Here is a 21,881-nt window from a genome sequence, read left to right as displayed (position 1 = left end):
TTTCACTTATGAAGAGGAACCAGTAGTTATTCTAGCCCGGCAGGTCCGACAGTTGAGGTCTAAGAGTTATCCATCAGTTCGAGTGTGATGGAGAGGTCAGCTGGTAAAAGCATATACCAGGAGTCCGAGTCGGACATGCGGAGTAAATATCCACACCTTTTCACCAGCTCAGGTACTTTTCTAATTCCGTTCGAGGACGAACGTTTGTTTTAAAGGTGGAGAATGTGATGACCCAAAAGGTCATCTTTAAATTTAATAATTAATTATGTGTTCTAAGACCTCGAAAAGCATTATTTATCATTCTTCGACTTGCGTGCACAGTCCGTATAATTTTCCAAAAAGTTTTTATATGAAAAATTGATTAAAATGTGAAATAGAGCCTTAAAACTCAGCTGAGTTGACTTTGATCAATATTTTGAGCAAAGGGATCTGAATCAGTGTTTTGACAGTTCCGATAGGTCACTATCATGATTTGGGACTTGGGCGTATGCCCGAAATTTAATTTGGAGGTACCTAGCTCAAGTTATGACCATTTAAGGAAAACTAAAAATTTAAAGGCTAAAGATTTTCAAGTTTGACCACGGAGTTGACTTTTTGATATCGGGGCCGGAATCCGATTCTGGAAATTTGAATAGCTCTGTTATGTCATTTATGACTTGTGTGCCAAATTTGAAGTAATTCCGGATTCATTTAGCATGTTTCGGCACAAGATTTGTAAATTGAAAAGTTTGAAAACTTAAAAGTTCGAATCGATGTATGAATTGTAATTTCAGCGTTGTTTGATGTGATATGAGACCCAGAGTAAGTCCATATTATGTTATGAGACTTCTTGGTATATTCGGAAGGGGTCCCAAGTACCTCGAGTGTGATTCAAATCGAAATTGGAACAAGAATTGGACTTAAGAAAAATCTGAAGTTTGCTGCTTCTGGTGCTTTCACTTCTGCGAAGTCTTGGCCGTAGAAGCGAGCCATGCCTCGCAGAAGCGGATGGGCTGTCGCAGAAGCGCAACCGCAGAAGTAGCCCACGCGTCACAAAAGCGGGAAAGGGGGAAGGGGCAGCCTTGTGCAGAAGGGGACTCCTCTTCGTAGAAGCGAGTCCGCAGATGCGAAAATTGGTCCGCGGATACGAAAAAGCTGGGCAGAATACATAAAATCGGGTTTTAGCCATTTTTACTCATTTTTGAGTTTTGAGTCTCGGATTTTGGCGATTTCAAAGGGGTTTTGAATTGGGTAAGTGTTCTATAATGAAAATGATTATATTTCATAAATCCATGTCTATATTCATCATTTATTTCGGATTTAGATGGAAGAAATTGAAATTTTTGTAAAACTTTCCAAAAACGAAAAATTAAGATTTGAAGGTCCATTTGACATCGGATTTTGGTAATTTTTGTATGGTTGGACTCGTCTCGGAACGGGTGTTCGAATTTCGTAAGTTTTTTCGAGATTCGAGATGTGGGCCCCATTGACAATTTTTTAGATGAATTTCGGATTTTAATCCGAAAAATTAGTAAATTCATATGGAATTAATTCCTACGATTTGTATTGAGTATATTGAATTGTTAATGACTAGATTTGAGGATTTCGTACACAAATTAGCGAGGCAAAGGTTTATTGGATTCTTAAACTTGGTTGCAGAGCGAGGTAAGTATCGTGGTTAACCTTGACTTGAGGGAATAGAACCCCTGAATTATTTGCTATGTGAATTTCATGTGCAACGATGTATAGGCAAGGTGACGAGTGCCTATACTTTATCAATTTAATTGTTTCCTTAATTATTTAAACATCTTAAATTATTTTAAGATACGAATTAATTGTTATAATAATTATTTCTCTCATATTCCTTATCAAATATTAATTCTTGAATTCCTGTAATAATTGTCACATGCTTATTTGATTTATGTGTCTTAATTTCTACTTGACATTTATCATATTAAATATTATACTGCCTATTTTCTCCCTGATTTCCACAATTAATTGCTACTTGTCATTGTTTATTTCATAAATAAATTATAATTATTGTATGCCTTGATGCTTAATAGTTTCTCATTGAACGTGGTATTTATTGGAGTATTGTTATTACATTTAAGAGTTGTTAAAATATATGGGGAGATCGGGTTGCACGCCGCAACGGAAATAAAAATAAATATATTGGGGGATCGGGTTGCACGCCGCAACAGAGTTGTTTAAAGTTTATATTGGGAGATCGGGTTGCACGCCGCAACAGATTTATTTAAAGTTTATATTGTTGGAACGGGTTGCACGCCGCAACGAAAATTTATTGAGGAATTATATTATTGGGGCGGGTTGCACGCCGCAACAGAATTGATTGAAATGAATATATTGGAGGAACGGGTTGCACGCCACAACAGAATTAATTGAAATGAATATACTGGAGGATCGGGTTGAACGCCGCAACAGAATTGAATATGAATATATTGTGGGATCGGGTTGCCCGCCGCAACGGAAACTGATTGAAATAATAATTGGTTATGACTGCCGAGTTGGCTTCAATTGTTGAAAAGAGATACCTGTTTTATTTCTATTATTGTTGTTATTATTATTATTGCGTACAGATTAATGTAAATGACCTGCCTTAGCCTCGTCACTACTTCGTCGAGGTTAGGCTCGGCACTTACCAGTACATGGGGTCGGTTATACTGATACTACACTCTGCACTTCTTGTACAGATTTCGGAGTTGGTCCCAGCGGCGTACCATAAACTTGCTCGGATTTCAGCTACCCAGAGGAGACTTGAGGTATAACTGCACATCGTCCGCAGTTCTGAAGTCCCTGTCTACTTTATTTTAGCTGTGTTTGTTTTTAGACAGCTTTATTTTATTCAGACCCTAATTTGTATCATTCTAGAAGCTCCTGCACTCGTGACTCCAGTTCTGGGATGGTATTTAGATATCGCGATTATTATGGATTATTTCAGACATTATTTCCGCATTTGTTTCCTTGGTATTAATTAATTTATAATTTTGTTAAAATGGCTAATTATATTCTAACATTGACTTGCCTATCAAGTGAAATATTAAGCGTCATCACGGTTCCGAAGGTGAAAATTTCGGGTCGTGACATTAATGGACGTAAATCATCAAAATATTTGGTTTGAATTTATTTAAAGCTCATCTTGTGATATTAAGTGTACAATTAAAATTTGTGTGTGCACTTTACGAGGTAAATACTTATGAAATCTTTATACGTTATCATTTTTTTTCATAATTGACTTTTATAATTACCATTTTTACCTTTTCCTAATCTCCTTCTTATTTTCTCCAACCTGACCTGTTGAGATTTCTAGCATATTTTTAGATGTGTGTACTTCTTGATTTAAGGCCGAGTTAAAGAACATAAACAACATCTTAATTGTTTTGCAACGCAATCATTAGAAAATGTATACGACAGTGTTTAATTAACAAGAGTAAGCATGCAGATTTGTGTGAATTGTGCTAATAATTTGGACTCTGGAGGATTAAGAGCTCGTTTGAATTAGCTGATTGTAAATTGCTGATAAGCTTGAAGTGCTGAAAAATATTTTTAAGTGCTGAAACTGATTTTTTAATTAAATATTTACGTGTTTGGATAGACGTGCTAAAACCGATAATAAGTAGTTAATGTGTTTGGCAGAAAAATGCTGATAACTTTTTCTTTTATTAAAATGACTAAAATATCCTTAATTTCTTTTATAAAAGTTTATAAATTAAAAAGTCTCTTTGTAAAGAAAAGGATGAACAAGGAATATGGAACAAAGAGAAAGTCAGAAAATTTATTTGGAGAAAAATATTTTGTAAATTAAAAAAATATTATTAAGAATAAACTAGTAAAAGTCTTAGTTAAACTAAAAGTGCTTATAAGATGAAAAGTCATAAGTTGGGAGTGAACAACTTATGACTTATGGCTGATTTTAGCTTATAAGCATTTGACTTATAAGCATTTTGGGTGTTTACCAAATACATAGATAAGCCAAAACGTACTAATAAGCCAATTTGACCGATTTATAAGCTTAGCCAAACGCCCTCTAACTCTTACATATTGTTGTCGTCGCTGATTAACAAGAGAAGAGTGCCTTTTCCTATACATCTTCTTCTTCCACATCTATTTTCTCTTTCCAATATTTCCAGTTCAAAACCGTTTCATTTACCTTCCTCCTATATCTAATTCAGTTTTTTTCTCTTTCCTTTTTTGTTTTTATTTTTTTATATATGTTTCTTCTTCAGTTTTCTTTTCTCTTTACCTCTCAAGTTTTACTGTTGGTTTCTTTTTCTCGTGTGGTATGAAAGAGGCACTTTTTCTCGTGTGGTATGAAAGAGGCAAAGATGATATTTCTTTGATAACATTAATTTAATAGTTGACTACCATGAATTATAGAAAATATTTTATATTTAAGAAAGATACTTTATCAAAACAAATAGTTATCTCTAAAAGAAAGAAAATAACTTCCTAGAAAATGATTTTCTTTTGTAAATAATTTGAATTCTTACTTTATTTGGTTTGTCTCAATTTTCAATTCCGAATAATAATGTTAGCGTTCTATTCTTCTTTCTAAAGTATAATGTTCATGGATGAGACAAATTCTAAAATTTAAATGGGTATTTTGGGATCAATGTCATATTTTCATGTTCACTTCATGGGCGGCTCAAGGGGAGGCTAGTAAAGTTTTTGCTTTAGGCCCCTAAATTTTGGGGGTCCAAAAATATTTTTAGTTGTGAATTTTTTATCTTATTTTCACTTAGACAATATTGAATTTTACAGAAAAAAATAAAAAGTCCTTATAAAAATAAAAAGAATAATTATCTATTTTTTAACAATAGAAATATTTTAAAAATTTGAATAAGATACTCAAATCTTCATATTGGAAAATAACTTTTTTACGGTAAGATCTAAGGTACGCATGGTAAATACGTTCTAACATCTTATTAACATGAGTTTTCTCACTAATGTGAATATAATATTATATTTTATAAGATAACTACACTATAGGCATAAAGAGCGAAGTAAAGAAACCAACGAAAATATGCTTTAATTTCTATTGTACAACTTAAACAAATATTTTAAAAAATAAGCAGGCAATTGTCAATTTGTTATTCTTCATATAAATTTGTAATAGTTATTATTTCTTCCTTTATTGAGTTAGCTAAATAAGATTAAAATTCATCACATTCGGCATTTTATATCAAATTTGGCTTTAACTTTTATTTTGCAACTCATACTTATTATTAAAAATAATATTTATCTAATTTTTTAAAAATTATACTTATTGTTACAGGGTACAAGCGCAACGCGCGTGCCCAAAAACTAGTATATTTACTAAATCCAGATCCATTATCAAGAAATTCAGAAAAATTGTACTATGTGCTACAATTCTCGAGATTGACAAGTGACGAATTACCATCCAAATCTTGGAAATTCAGACAGTAGATTACCAAGATTACAAGATATCAAAAACTCAGGAATACATGCAATGGAGATGGCTTTTCTGCCAACAATGAATGAAGATATCATATTATAAACAAAATTTGACTCTAAGAAAAGTGGGAAACTAATCCCACAGCCTAAATTTTGTTACATTGCTATTGCTAAAAATACCTATCTCTATCATCTTCTATGCTTTCTGTACAATTTCCGTATTGGATTCCCATCAAATACTGACCAGGAACCTGTTTCTATGTTACAATGAAAAAAATCAACATCTCTAAATACAGGGGTTAGGGCTTTGTACAAACTACCCATGTTACACTTGCAATTTACAGTTTGTATGGCATAATCTGCATCATGGTGAATGTCAACTCCGCATATAACTACATTTGCACCAACGACGACTCCATCGTGTTGGTTCAGCAAAAGCATACCCAAATTCGCATTCTTAAATGCATTGTTCTGTTTAATCATGCAACACACTCTCCAGAAGGGACAACAGTCATGATCACCCGTCAATAACAAAATCCAGGTGATTGATTCTTAGACCAATGGATTGCTTGCATCATCCAAGAGCTCAGACAACAGCGTGTTGTCTTCAGCTTCTCTCTGCAAATCACTCCAAGAGCCCGAACGTGAATGTCTCTTTTTCAGTTTTCCTCCGCAACGCACTTCATTGCATTTCCAGGTTCACAAGCTTTTAGTATTGGACTTTCTTTCTTGAACCCAGAGAAAGCCAAAGCCAATAGATTAATATTGGAGGCTTCTGGTTTGACTTAAGACCAGTGTCCTTAGTCAACACGACAGTTAACCGACGGACGAAGGCCAATACATGACACCAAAAATTCCCTGAAGAATGAATCATCCCCATTTACTTCTCACCCTTCTTTGTTAAGCTACTTCCTTCCGCATTCTCTGTTTCGGCTTCCTTCTGAAGTTTCTTCTTATCTAGTTCAGCCTGCTTCAAGTTCTCTTCATGGGCTTTGCGGAACAACCTCACAAAATTTAAGAGGGTTGCAGTGACTGCACATAGTATGAAACAGATACCACACAACAGATAATTAGGAGTCAAACCGTCAAAAGCACTAGCACACGGATGAGAACAATGAGACGCATAAATGAAGCATATAAAGGAATGCAGACATACATTCATAATTTCTCGAGTAAATTATTCGAATATGACACAAATAACAGGTGACACAAACTTGGCAGTTAATCTTAGTTGATGCTAATTGGCATTTAATTTTAGTTGATGCTACATTTACATTTCATCCACTGTTTGTCAAAGTTCTTCTTAGTCTAATTAGAGACTTGTATGTTTGTGTAGAGATAAGTTGTTTAGATATCTCTAATTTCAAAGAATGCCAATCTCCACTCGACAAATTATTTAGTCATGGAATCAAGCAGACCAAAATAGAGTGGAATATAGATATAAACGGATTCATACAGCCAACCCAACTAATTTGGAATTGAGGCATAGTTGATTCATTATAGCTCACTAACTACAGAGGAAAGCTTAACCTCCATCCGCAGCTATGTTCCAAATGGTTTTCCAGAGCCCTAGACAATGTAAACCTATACTAGGAAACTACTTCACATATGCTAGATCTACCAAGTCTGATAACTCAGCTATCTTGGTGGCAAATTTGGTACAATCTTAATTGAATCTTACTATATCTTTCTCTGAAACAGGCCGAGTATATTGCGGAGAGGTTTAGATTCCCAGAGGATTATTAGTAAAGTGCCTGTAATATACTCCCTCCGTCTCAATTTATGTGATGGTATTTGACTGGCCATGAAATTTAATAAGGAAAGGAAGACTTTTGAAACTTGTGGTTTAAAATGAGCCATAGATATTTGTGTGGCTATAAATCATCTCATAAATGGTAAAATAGACATTTTAGAGTTAAATTGTTACTAAATATAGAAACGTGTCATTCTTTTTTCAGACCCCACTTATAGGATTACACTGAGTTTTTTGTTGTTGTTGTCATTCTTTTTTAGACCGACCAAAAAGGAAAGAGTGACATATAAATTAGAACGCAATGAGTACCTATTACTATGTTCTTGTATTTCCCAGTAAGTGTGCTAAGTTATTAGACAATGTCCAGAGGATTAGCCGTAGCCCGAGCTGTAGTACACCTATTACAATACTTTATTACTTGATTGCATAACACTGGAGGACATCAAAGGCAACAAAGTAAAGTTCACAACTATAGGGAACCAGCTTCATCAACTCAATTTTGTTACTGGAAGACCAATGAGGGGATAAAATATTTTATACAAGTGCTACCTTGTTCAAATGGACATTTGGCAGGATCCTCATTAAAATATAGTGTAAGTGCGTCTGCATTTCTGCCCTGTGCATCAAGTAAAACATATCATTGACACTATAGAAATTGATTGCGTTGCATAATATAACAAAGAGAACTAAATACAAAGGAAATTACCGCCACGGAATACAACTCCCTGAGAGAGCCAACCTCTGCTTCAGACGCACCAATGAATTCCTTTAACGTCTGGTTTGCAGGACGTAGAAAAACAAACTTTTAAGGACCAAAATATGGTGCACATTTTACTAATTTCCAGGTAAGAAGTGAATGTAACTTAATAGCATCATGGGAATGAATCCTATCAACTCTTATGTTAAATGAATAGCGAATTAAGGAAAGAAAGTAGAAATGACAAAAGCTAAAGATATCCAATTTCGTCAGGAAGCCAAGTAGTGCTAGTCCATCGAAATGCAGCTGCAAGCTAAAAGACTATTCTATCCAGCATTCAAGTAGGAGGAAGAAATGACAATCACATTTCTTTTTGTTATCTTCCAGCCAAATGCAAACAGCAGTGCTGCACTTCTCCACAAAACTTTTACCCTCTTTCTTGGGAAGATTGGGGATACATCAATGAAGAGCGAAGACAGATAAAGCAAATTTCTCAATGCCACAGGGCTCGATAAAGGACAATTTGCAAACAGAATGGACTTTTTCATCCAATTTTCAGTTCTACAGGAAGAGGGAGGAAACTACAAAGTCCTAGAATGCAGTATTTCAGCCCTCCTAACGTGTAGGGCACGATAAGAATGTGAACACATGCAAGTTAGACATCATTTATGAAGGACTTACAAGCACCGCCCTACCTTGCAAAAAATTTCAGACACGGGGCCATCATTCTCAGATGCCTCCAGTTCCTTCTTAACTTTTTCCAGCCCCTTGATGATTGCTTGCATTTCTTCAGCCAAAGACTTCAATTGAATCTGCAAGGAGAAACTAATTTCTAACCAATCCGAAATAAAATAAAGAACTATCACCAGAGAGAGATAGGTAAATAGATAACCTTTGATGCAGCTTCCACGCTTACAAGATCTTCATGGAAGTCTAAAAGTGCTGGTGACTTGGAAGCAAGAACCTGAGAAAAGTGAGATAATGTTAACACTGCAACAACCTCGCATAGTATAATCAGTTAATAATGCCTTATTCAGAGAGGAGGGATAAAGAAGGATAAAGATATTCAGGTAAAGAACAAAAAGAGGAAAGAGATCCCCTGAGACAGAAATGTTCAATCAAGAGAATAAAGAAGCATTACATGGAAGAGAATAAAACTACGATAAGTATGAATGGAAGTCAAACACTCCTCTACCAGCCAAAAAAAGCAATGAATATCGGTCGTATGAGGTAGAAAACTAGTGACATCTTACATGAGCATGGCTTCATTAGAACATTAAAAATATTATCTAGAATATTCTTAATGATTATGTTCTTCAAGAGATTAATTAAGAATATTGTGTAGAATATTCTTAAGATTATGCATAATTAAGAATCCCAAAAATATATTTCATTTAGCTCAAGATTCCTTTATCAGAAACCCGCTTGTATGTTGTTTTCTTTTTTTATATATAGTATAGGGAGCTCTAAGTAATTTTGGGACTCTTGTAACTATTAGAACTCTAGTTCTAGTAAAAGATAAATTATCATGTAAGAGCTTATCACTGGGCAAATAAAAACCAAGGATAATGATAATGCAATCTCTTTTTAGTTACATCAATATGAGCTCCAGATCAAGCCCAATAGGAATTTTTCTTTTGAGATTGACATGAAATAAAGATTAGAAGGTTTAATTTGAAGGAGATAACAATCCAACAAGTTCAGAGTTACATGAACGGGAGTTTCATTTGACTTAAGGTTCAGAAGGAACCTTGAAGGCTGGGATGTTGCGGAGTTTCAAAGTATGGTTGAATTGCTCTCTAAGTTGCTCGGACTCTTCACTTTCAGTGCCGCACCCGTGTCGACACGACGTGGGTGTGGGTATGGGTGTGGGATCCGTGTCGGATCTGGTCAACCGATTTTGGGTACTTTGACCAAATTCAACGGAAAAATTTGGGACATACACAATGATTTTTGAAAACAAATCAAAAGTTAGGGTGATATGGAAGAAAATGGAATACCCTGTATATATAAATTTCTATGTCAGTCCTTTTCCTTTTATCTCCTAAAATTCTACTCTTGTTCAATATTTTCTTCTTCTCGGAATACCTTGTAAGTTTTTCACATAATGTCTCATAATTTAGACATATTTTTATAACTCTATTTTTAAATAATTGAATTATTTTTAGCCGAATCCCCACACCCGTATCCGTACCTGGATCCGTACCCCCGAATCTTTAAATTTAGATCATGAAGGATCTGACCTCTAGATCCGCACCCGAGTCCGAGCAACTTAGATTGCTCTATAAACAAAGTTTTTAGCATAGAGCAGAATTCTTGGAGGTGGGAGACGGGGAGTCGTGTTTTTAGTAAAGTTGGTATTATAATAAACTCTTGGTCGGAGAAGAATCGGCATTTCCACATTCACCGAGCTGGATTTCCATGGCACTAAGAAAGATGTGCTTCTTCACCTAGTTTGCAGCAAGAGGTGCGATTCTGACAGCTGAAAACTTGAGGAAAATGAGGATTACATATGTCAAATTGTGTTTTATGTGTAAGAATTAGGGCGAAGATATGGATCACCTCCTTTTACATTATCAGGTTGTGTCTTGTTTGTGGTGGCAAATCCTTATACGCTTCAGGCAGCAATGGATGATGTCACGCACCATGAAGGAGGCACTGTTCAGTTAGGCATTTAGAACACAGATGATGAAAGGAGAAGACGAAGGGCGTGAGATGTTGCTCCACTAGCACTCGTTTGGGTTGTATGGAAGGAGAAAAATAGGAGACTATGAAGTGACAGAAAATGATTTTGTACATTTAAAGAATAGCCTCTTGTCCCTTGTTTCTTTTATGTGCACCCATGAGATTCCAGTTTGTATAGAAGATTCAGTATCTTTCATAAAGAATCATATTTTCGTAGATTCTCTACTTTTTGGTATACCACTTGTATAGAGGAGTTTTCTCTCCCAAATCCCCATCATCAATAAAATTATTTTACTTCATCGAAAAAATAAATATTTAGACAGGGGAAAAGTGTGAACAAAAGCAGCTATTTAGGAACAGCAAAGATGAAATTACAGTACCTTACAAAGATAATGCATGAGTGTCATCTTGTTGTTAGTAGCACGTGTATCAGTGAGCTTCAAAAGACTGTCCAACTTAAATCCAATGGCAGAACCTGGAGTAAAGAATGACATGGAATTTAGAATCGAAATTTTAACGTCCCAAATTTCAAACTTCTTGACCACACAACTTATAATGTTTTTCAGCATGAAGTCAGGTCTTACATTCCACCGATCTAATTCAGCCACATAAAATAAAGCATAATTTCTTAGTGCAAGAACCAGTAGTAAGTAACAATTATGCTCATATCTATACTCATAAACACTGACTATATTTCTACAATTCTTCAAAAATTTGCAAAGCCTAGCAATTTAATGAATTATGTGACTTAATTTTATTAGTTTGCACTCCGAACATGTGAAACTAAAGGGACTTCACTGGAGCAGAATGGATATAGAGGATTCAAAGCTCATGCTACTTATTTAGGTAGAAAATGCTATACATAATTGAAACTAAACTCCCCTTAATTAATCAAAAAATTATTCCCCATTTAAGCAACAAGCAATTATTGCTTTGAAATTTCCCCATAACCAAAGAGCCTTAAGTTCCAAAGTTGTAGCATTTAAGAAATTCATTATTGCATTTAGAAAATCAAAATTTTCCCCTTACTTTATATTTAAGAGAGTTTCAGGTTTTGAAAACCTACATGATGGGAATCAATGGTTGAAAAGAATAAAATGCTTGTAGCGATTACTGAGACATTTTAAAGACAGGAATTCTTACCTCTGGCAGTTCCCTGATTTAATGTATTCCCTAGAAACAAAATTTTCTTCATTATTTCCTTCAATTTGAAAGAATTTCGGACCTGCTACAAGCACATTGTATTTTGTTAAAAATAAGATTAAAAAGAAAGAACAAAGAAGAGATACGCAAAACCTAGCAAATTACCTCTTCGCATGCAGAGTTCACAGTGGTTAAGCTTTTCTTGAAGTCTGTCACCTGAAATGAAGCTAAATTCAGATGACACAGAAATTGATTTAGTAAAGAAGATCTATAGATGTATACAAACCTGAGATTTGAACTGAATCTTGAAGAGAAACACTCTTAATTTTGACTCTACTCGTGGCACCTTCATCAACTCCAAAAAGAACTGACAGTCAAAGGTAAAATCAGGAACACCTTTGAAGCATGGGATCTAAGCTACAAGGTACTGTAAAACGATAGCAAGTATCAGCTATTCCTCAAATCTTGAAATTGCAAGACGTCCAAAGGCAGGGAAAGGAAACAATTCTTACGAGAATTTCCCACCAAACTTGATAATGGGATAAGGGAGTACATCATAAATTGGACTTTAATCACTCTAATCATTCAATCATAAGAAGGTTTTAAAACATTGTTAAAGTAGTCATCGTCATGAATATCTGCCGCCTCCCATGATCTCTCAACTCAGTTATCTCTAAAACAATGAAATTCAAATAGTTAATCCTTTTTTCACCAGGGGACGGTCAGTAGTGATGTTTCATCATTTGCTTAGAACTCAAGAGATGTTCATCATTTGGTTAGAACTAAATTTACTTCCTGAACAATCAAAATTTGGTCAATGAGATTACGTCTTTGAAACAGAAGGCAGTTGAGATTACTGATGTTATTAGATTGTAAAAGAAGATTTCAGATTGTGCAGTCTTGTCCTGCTACTTAAGGGTAGCTACCATGTCCAACCTAATAAAGAATCAAGAAGTTACATTACACATTCGGTTCCAAAATATAGCTGGATTGTTCCTTGAAAGCCAATCCCAACTTCATAAAGCACTTATGACAACATATCAAGGTAAAGAGAGATGAAACTTGCAAATGATAGGCATGTATAATTTTTAGTAACATAAAACGAAGACCATCATCATGCACTAATCAGATAGTAACTATACAATGATGTGCTGACCTGTTCGCACTTTCCCAGAAGCTCTTTGTCACCAGTGTAACCCTGAGCAGTTGTTTCAGTAAACAATCATTTAATACATTTTAAAAAAAAATTGCACAGATATCAACTGAGATAGAGGAGACTGAAAGGAGTAGAGGAGCAGAGAAGAACGGGAAATCAAAGTCAACAGGAAGAAAAGCTTCAGACTGGTAAACTTCACCTTAAGAAGATCCATCTCATCTTTTGTAGGACAAAACTTTATAAGATTCTCCACCTGATCTGCATCTAAAATAGACTCATCCATTGCCAGTGCAGCTGCCTATGGGCCATAACAGAACAATTGTCATTGCATAACAAAATAGAACATCGTGAGGACAAAGCAAGAATATTAATCAATCAGCTTGTCCTCAATCTCAACCAGTTGATTACGCTATATGAATCCTCGTTATACATTCTACTTTATTCGGGCTCGTTACAGAATAAACCTTTTATTCGTTAAAAGTTTCTCTTTAAATACAAATTAATCATTGGTTCTCTAAATCTCGCACTTATCTCTACATTGAGATTACCTACGGATAAGCAAGAATATTCAGGAGAAAGGGAATCACCTAGGTCTACCAAGTCTAGTCCAGCATGTACAACCACGAAGGAAAGAAAGTTTCTTTTTTTTTCTCCTTTTCTCCGTTAACCATGACTTCAGGTTTTACACATTTCTGGTACACCTTGACAAAGAAGGAGAGACTGTAGCCTAATTTGCCATATTGTATATCAAAAGACCAAAAAAGTAAAAAGAAAAAGTAGAAAGATGAAGGAGATCTAATAGAAGAAAGGAAAGTCCTATGAGGTCTCAACATGTTGCATGGGACCACAATGAGAAGACTAATTAACAACAACGTAATTTCTCCATTAACATATCAACCACATTTTTTTGTGTCTGAGGATTTCAACAGCCTGACAAATTCTTCTTTTCTCTTTCTATTGAACAAAGGTAAGTTGGGCTAATACCCATCTATCTCATTTGTTCGCCCTACTTCCTAGGTATTGTTGTATTCTTTTCAAGCTTAAACATTGTTTGAGTGTAATGTGCATAGGAAAGAAAAGGTAGGAGGAAAACCAAATGAAGTTTCTTTTGTACCATGACTTGATAGGGATGGTTGGTTCGCATTTATCAGTTTTTCTTCCCTGTTTAAGCCCAAAGTAGTCTGAGTATTGTGAGCCATGCTTACAAGAGCAAGTAGCTTTCCTTTGTCCCTACTTTTCTTTTTTCGCTAGATTACAACACATATATTTAGGCCCTAGAATTTTTACGATGTGATCTGGAAGAAATGTTTAAACTAGTAGGATAACGGAAGAAAGCAAATAATCATCAAAGTCAGGTCACTGACTAGAGATCGGTATTTTCTTATACTATTAGTCGTGAGCAGTGTTATGCGTGATTTCTAGGTGAGCTGAAAGAAAGGAAATTCAGAACATCTGATGTTATAGACTCACTATCCTAAACACAGATATAGAATCCCACTATCCTATTCAGTTATCTTTCGTGACTTAACCCACATATACTCGAAAGCAGCTCCTCTCTCTCTCCCTCTGTGCAATCAGATCAGGATGTTATTTTGTCTGTAAAAGTAAAGGAGGCAGCCTTCAAAAAAGAAAACCAAAGAAAATAGAAAATAATGAAGAAAAGCACTAAACTAACCATCATGTCTGGAAGTGGCATTTTCACCTTTGTGAGCATAATCTCAGTATTATTCGCCCTCCTTAGGTCAACCTACCAAAGAAATACAGGAGAAAATTAGGAAAAGAAGAACTCATGCGAGCAGTTAGAAAACAAAGAAAAATAGTTCCTCAAATTAACCAATGTTAAATTCTCATAGAAAGCAACAGTAATTAATCATCCAAGAGGGATCTGGGGAAAGAAAAGAAAGAAATAAACATGAAAGAACCACGAGAGACTACAAGAATAAAGTATCAAATCAATAGCATTATTTATTTCTTAGATTCTTTGCAGACAGTTCCTAGAAGAAAGGTATTGAGTCATATTTGATTACCAGATGAACCTTGTCCGGTTTAGATTCAGCAGACTTCTTCCGTCCTCCAGATTTACCCGAACTACTTGACTTGGGGGTGGCAGAGAAAAGAACCTCAATTTCTGACACATCAAATTCTGGTGCACTTGATTTGGAGTAAAATTATCAATACTTCATTTTAGTTGAATATAAGCACTGTCAAACTAAAAAATCATGGAACATACGTTTGAGGCTCTCCATGTCTCTGTAGTTCCTCCCATAGGCTTCCCTGTAGTGCCCTGGTTACCTTGCTCCAGTGCAATGGCTTTAAATTAGATCTTGTCCGTGAAAGTATTGGAGCTCTCCCAGCTCCTCTGCCGGCTGCCCCAGGTCCTTTAGCGCCAAATAGTGGTGGTGGGGGAGGTCCACCACCTGGAGGTCTTGGAGCTCCAGGTGGGGGAGGTGGACCAGGTCCTCTACCTCCAGGAGGTGGTGGGGGAGGTGGTCCAGGTGCTCTACCGCCCGGAGGTGGTGGAGGAGGTGGTGCTCCATGTATTGGAGGAGGTGGTGGACCACCACCAGGAGGAGGAGGAGGTGGTGGAGGGCCGCATTGGGGGGGAGGAGGAGGAGGTGGAGGGCCGCCACCAGGGGGAGGCGGAGGAACTGGAGGGCCACCACCCGGGGGAGGTGGAGGAGCGGGCCGACTGCAACTGGGAGGAGGTGGAGGAGCTGGAGGGCCATCACCGGGGAGAGGTGGAGGAGTTGGAGGCCCAACTATTGAAGGAGGTAGAAGTGAAGCTCCAGGTACTAGAGGAGGAGGAGGTGGGTCTGCGGACAATGGAGGAGATGGTAAAGGCGATACATGCAAAGGAGGTGGTAGAGGTGGGGGTCGGGGTGGTTCTCCAAAGAAAGAAGCTGGGGAGGAAGGAGGATGGGGACAAAAAATTGAAGGTGGAGGTGGTGCAGGTGGAATACCATATGAGAGGGGTGGGGGAGGTGGAGGAGGAGTCGGGGATGGAGTATTTCTTGGAGGTGGAGGCAGAATTGGCGTCGGAGCCTTCGTTGAAGGAGGTGGCGGTAAAGGAGGTGGAGGAGGAGTTGAAGTCGGAGTATTTCTTGAAGGAAGTGAAGGTGGGGGAGGTGGAGGTGGAGGAGGTATATTTTGTGAAGGAGTTGAGGTTGGTGGAAGTGGAGCACTCTGCAAAGGTTGTGGAGATAGTGAAGGAGGTGGCAGTGGTGGTGGGGAAGGTGAAGCTGAAACACCAAGTGAAGGAGGTGGCTGGGGTGGTGGAGGAGGAGGCGGTGGTGGTGGTGGAGCACTTGTTGTTAGCAAAGAAGTAACTCTAGGCACAATTGGAAATGGTGGAGGTGGTGGAGGGGCACCGTGCTTTGCAGGTATAGGGGGAGGGGGAGGGGGAGGGGGAGGAGGTGGCTGCGGAATGGACAGCCCAAAGCTAGCCAACTTTGGTGTAATAGGAGCATATAGAGGTGGAGGTGGAGCACTCTGCAAAGGTTGTGGAGATGGTGAAGGAGGTGGCAGTGGTGGTGGGGAAGGTGAAGCCGAAACACCAAGTGAAGGAGGTGGCTGGGGTGGAGGAGGAGGAGGTGGAGGAGGTGGAGGGGCACCGTGCTTTGCAGGTATAGGGGGAGGGGGAGGGGGAGGAGGTGGCTGCGGAATGGACAGCCCAAAGCTAGCCAACTTTGGTGTAATAGGCGCATATAGAGGTGGAGGTTGAGGTGGAGAAAGAGGTCGCAATGGACTTGATGCTGCCAAGGAGTTAGTTGCACAAGCCACATCTGGCAAAGGAGTTGGTGACAATTCCCTACCACCTCTCAGTAAAATAGATGATGCGGGTGGTAAAGTTAGGGGAGGAGGGGGAGGAGTAGGAGAAGAGCTACCCATATGAGTCATTCTCAAGCCATTTGAGGATGGAGGTGGAGGTGGAAGTGGAGGCGGAGGCGGAGGCGGGGTTGGCGGTGATAAGGATATGACATTATGACTATGAGAGCTACCCATGTGAGTCATTCTCAAGCCATTTGATGATGGAGGTGGAGGTGGAGGTGATGGTGATGGTGGAGGTGGAGGTGGAGGTGGAGGTGGAGGTGATGATACAGATTTGACATTATGACTAAGTGACATGAATGGAACTGGCAGAGGCGGCGGGGGAGGGGTGGGGGTGGAGGTGGGGGAGGGAAGGATAGGTGAGTCAAAGAATCCGTTGTAATATGGCTTTCCGGCGAAGACACGGGTAGCATTGCAGAATCTGGTAGGTTATTACTTGCTTCCTGAATAGGAGGCAATTCAAGTGATGAAGTGCTCGGATATTGAAATGAAGGCAGTGAAGAACGTAGTGGACTTTGAGGGGAATCCTGAAGGTCATATGCCTGGCTTTCAACTGATTCTGATGAAGAGGTCATTGCAACAGGGGCCTCCTTGACTGTTGACATGTCTAATGATGCGGGACATGAAGAGCGCTTCTTTGGAACACGACCTGCTCCAGCTGGAATTTTAGCTTCTGAAAAAGCTCGAGGAGATGACGATTTTGATTTTAACCCAGATTGAGAATCCTTGGCAACAGCAAGCACAGGCGGAGCACTCTTATACCTTGATGGTGGATATGCCACATGCATTGAATTAGTGTAAGAACCTTTATTAGAAGGGATCCACCGAGACACTGCATTTGGCTTTGCTAGCCGCAACAGAGTGCCCTGAGATTCTTTTTGTTTAGACTTATCTTTAGGTCCAATCCCATCAGCAGCAAGTTTGGAGTTGGTTACAAGCTGTTTCTTCAGAGAGGAAAGTGCCTTTTCATTCTTTCCTTTACTGATATCAGCAGTCAATTTCTGTTGTGAACCCTGCCTCTCCTGTCTAAAGGTGCCTTCTATATCTTGCTTATTCTCCACTTCTTCTGATATGACACTAGCCCCATGTGTTCCTGCTTTTGAGTCCTTGTCGCTAGAAACATCAGAAATCACAGCCTTGGAGTTTATCAAGTCGTCATTATGCGCTAAACCATTTGTTTTTGATGCTTGTTGAGTAGAATCCGTATTTCCTTCTTGTTTGCGATTAACATCAATAAATGCACTATCTTGAAAAGCATGATGCTCCAACTCCTCTTTCCATATTTCAGTGCTATCGTCATCCTGCATATTGTCCTGAACTGAATGGGCATCAGATTCCCCTCTTCCATCCGGTCCATCAAGAACATTACTGAATATCTCTTCCACCTCAAAGAACTCCTCTGGTGAATCACCTTCAGTCTCGTTATCATCTTCATCTGGCGCTTCTACGGTGATAATAGATGGAACAGCATCAGCATCCGAAAAAAGTACCTGGTACAGAAATAAGCATTCTTCAACTCCTATAGTTCCCTGTTAAAGGATAGTGAAAAAAAGAGCCAAGTTCAGAGAAATAGATACCAAACCTCTGCTTTGAACTCCCTAGAAAATTGGTCTTTTGCATCCCATGGGACATCAACTTCATCACGAGTTAACATTAAAACATTTGAGCGAATAAATGCCGTATGAAACATAACTCTGAATATCATTTCTTCCCTAACTAGGTCATCTTCCAAATGGATGCACTCAAGAACAACATCTCCTTGGACACGACAGTGGATATCTATTTTCACCAGCGCACACTCTTCCTGGAGAGGGGAAGTTAGCAGAACACACTTCAGATTTCAGCTAATTAAATGTAAGTCTCAAATGTTTAAAGCTTAGCATTACCTGTCGATAGAGGCGACCATGTTGTTTTGTCTTTGAAGTTGAAAAGAGGAGTTTAGAACTCCTATTGGACGTTGTTGAAGCAGGGTCCTGACCATAGACACGAACCACCAGTCGGCAGCCCTTCCCACCATCAAATAGAGGAAGGACCCTGAGTATGATACAATCTAAAGCGAAAGGTATATCTGATGGCAGCCAATCTAAGCCAATAGTTCTTCTGGTGATATAGTGGAGATATCTAAGCTGAGACGGCTGTGGATTCAGAGGTGATAAAACATAAAGAAGTTCCCTAGGAGCTTGCCTGTATACCATGTCAAGAGTCTTCTGCTCACCAGTGTACTGTTCTCTGTACAAAAGAAGGCCAGCAAGCATGAAAGCAAGTACGGGCCACCCTCCCCTCTCACAGTGCATTAACAGCACATTTTGTTGGCCCTCGAGTGAAAGCCAGCTCTCACTGGATCTCAAGAAGTGCTTGATCATCTCCAGTGGCAATACAGGACACCCCTCATATCGCCGAGGATAATCCATGACTGTCATATCATACTGCGTTAATATATCTGATATTTGGCTCCTCTGATCTCCTTCTTTGAAGTTAAAAACCATGAAAGAAGCATCTGGATAATGGTCCTGTAGCTGTGCTACAATCCCTCCCATGTATGTCTTGTACTCATATTCGTCCAATGCGTCCGTTGAGAAGCAACAATCAAACACTGCAAAGTGTGAATTAAAAGGAAAAGCAGAGAAGCATCAATAGTTAGTGTTGAAGACAAAATAAAGTAAATAAAAGTGTGATTTCTCTAAAAGTGAGATGGTCAGACACTTCAATATGGTGTCAGAGCAGGCAGAGGTATTGGGTTCAGGTCTCACAGCCACCCATTATCAAAAAGAATTTTCATGTGTCATGAAAAAGAATCAGGCCCGCATGTGAGTGGCATTGTTGAAGACAACATAAAATAAATAAAAAAATGTGTTCTCTTTAACAGCTTAAGCTTTCAGATGAAATTGTCACACACTTAAATAGTATAAAACTAACCACAGAAGTTATTGTCTAAATTATATCCACCTTCAAGATGATGAAGATAGTAAGCCTTAAGGATATCATTTAAAATTGTAACATAGTATCTTGAGTAAGTTCACCTTCCAAACCACAGAGCTCAATAGTTAGGCAAACCACCAAAATGATTGAGCGTCTAATTTTCACTATTCTTTTTAGAACAACTTGAATATGTTCCCAGCACTATTTATTTTTCAGCTCATTTACTTCAAAGCAATTTGTGATATTCGCATAATGTCTAAGGTGTAGTTCCAAATGTAGCTAGCTTTCAACCAAAAGTTATTAGAGAAAAGTTTTTCAATTTTTGCAAAAAACTGAAGAAACTAAGCCAAAAGTGTTTTCCAGAAGGCTCAAAAACTGAAATGTAGGTCATCTAACACATTTTCAGAGGGCTGAAATCATACAGAGAAACGCAAAAAAAAGCATAATTTGGGAAGAGAAACATACCATAGACCCGTTCAGAGATCTCTAGAAGCCGATCCGGCGGCTTCCTATAGAAAAATCGTCTGAACAGCGCCATCTAATGGCGCTGTATCTCTATCAATTGCATCCAAAACCCCTTGGGAATGTTTGATCCCTAAAATGTTTCAATGGATCCTCAACAAATTTGCAACTATGACATTTACAATTAATAAAGAAAACCCAAATGGGTCGGTGATCAATGTAAAATTGGAGCTGGGCTTTTGTTAAAATTAAGAGCAGCTCAGTTGCAATTGAAATGGATAATGTGGACCAGAATTATTATGAAGAAAAAACAAGATTTAGAGTAGGAAAGTGACAGTAAAATAAAAAGGGAAAATAATCAAGGGGAAAAATATGAAAAATTTAGGTTTTAGAATAATATGATGAAAATAAGATGCAATGATGATCATTGCCATTGATGAAACTGGGAAGGTGGTAGACAAACAGGAACCGGATTCGGAACCTGACCCGAAACCTGTTACGGTCGTTGTTCGTTAGATTTGACAAACTAATGGCTATGTACACGTGGCATATGTCCACATCCCAAAGCTGACACAAAGAGAATTTGACAGAAGGAGATCTGTTGTCCTGTTCCAGACAAAAGACCAACATCTTTTACAAAAGTCATAATCGAACCTTAGTTTAGTTTTGTCCTATTTGGGGTCAGTTCCCTTTAGTTTTTGGTCTTCTTTAATTTTTTGGATAGAAAAAATAGAATTGAGAAGAAAAAAATATTAATGTCTCTTCATTTTTAAAATTTCAAGTACTAGTTGTTATTGATATATATATATATATATATTGTATACGGTCGAAATAGATTTCGGCCTTCTTACGTTCGATCTAGTTCAAGTGTTAAAAAGTCGGAATGAGATTTTGGGAGTGAGCTCCGAAGTCAGTACTAACGAGCCTCGAGTCCGAAGGTCGCTCGAGGATTCGGTTCGGTAACCTTATCGAGCCAGTGACCGAATCGATCCGCAAGACACTGCTTCGAGGTCGGAAATGCGCGACGCCCATCTCAAAGGTCGAACTCGAGCCAAGACCGAAGGGCCCGACCCAGTAACGAGTTCGAGCGAGTATCGAGCTCACAGACAAGAGCCGTTGCAACCGCACCAAGAGAGAGAATCTTGGCGGGAATCGAGGAAGAGACAAGTCATCATGGGCCTTTCACTATATGCTTTATTTTATTACTTTTTGTAATGACCCTCTACTATAAAAGGGGGAATATATGGCAAGAAAGAAAAACACACTGTAACCAAAATCACTTCTCATATTGAAAGATATCACTTTGTGCTTGTTTTATTTTATCTTATTCATTCTTGTTGCTCACTATTTGTATTCTCATAGTCAAGAATACACATATCTCTATTTCTCTACACGATTTATATCGAATTGTATCGCACATTCTTAGAACCATACACAAATCTAACATTATCCGATTTTTTCGGTAAACAGTTTGGCGCCCACCGTGGGGCTAAAGGTAACAGTGATTATTTGATATAAATCTAAAGTGCACGCCAGCTTGCAACTTCAAATCAGTAATGGCTTTACCTATCGACCACGAAGCCGGCCTTCAAGATGAAACCAACAACTTGGCACCCGGGGGCGGAAGGCCACTTAACGATGGCACCGAGGCTCGAATCGAAGTACCCGAAATTCGAGCCGAAGTACCATTGGATTTCAATTCACAAATAGCTTTGGAGGCGAATCAGCGTTCCGAATCGGAAAGAAGCATTCAGGGCGGTACTCGATCCGTAGCCCGAGACACCCATAATGCGGGGAAAATCGGGGCCAGCTTACGTATGATCTTC

The 21,881-nt window shown here is 38.3% G+C and overlaps 1 pseudogene; it reads right to left on the bottom strand.

Annotated features, from left to right (window-relative positions):
• Positions 1-5,478: 5,478 nt before the first annotated feature.
• LOC104107434 (formin-like protein 20) lies at positions 5,479-20,656 on the bottom strand (annotated as a pseudogene).
• Between the last annotated feature and the right edge of the window lie 1,225 nt (positions 20,657-21,881).

Source organism: Nicotiana tomentosiformis, chromosome 6 (assembly GCF_000390325.3).
Source record: "Nicotiana tomentosiformis chromosome 6, ASM39032v3, whole genome shotgun sequence".
Lineage (NCBI taxonomy): Eukaryota > Viridiplantae > Streptophyta > Magnoliopsida > Solanales > Solanaceae > Nicotiana > Nicotiana tomentosiformis.
The sequence above is the reverse complement of the archived record's forward strand: the minus strand, read 5'-3'. Positions and strand labels throughout refer to the sequence as shown.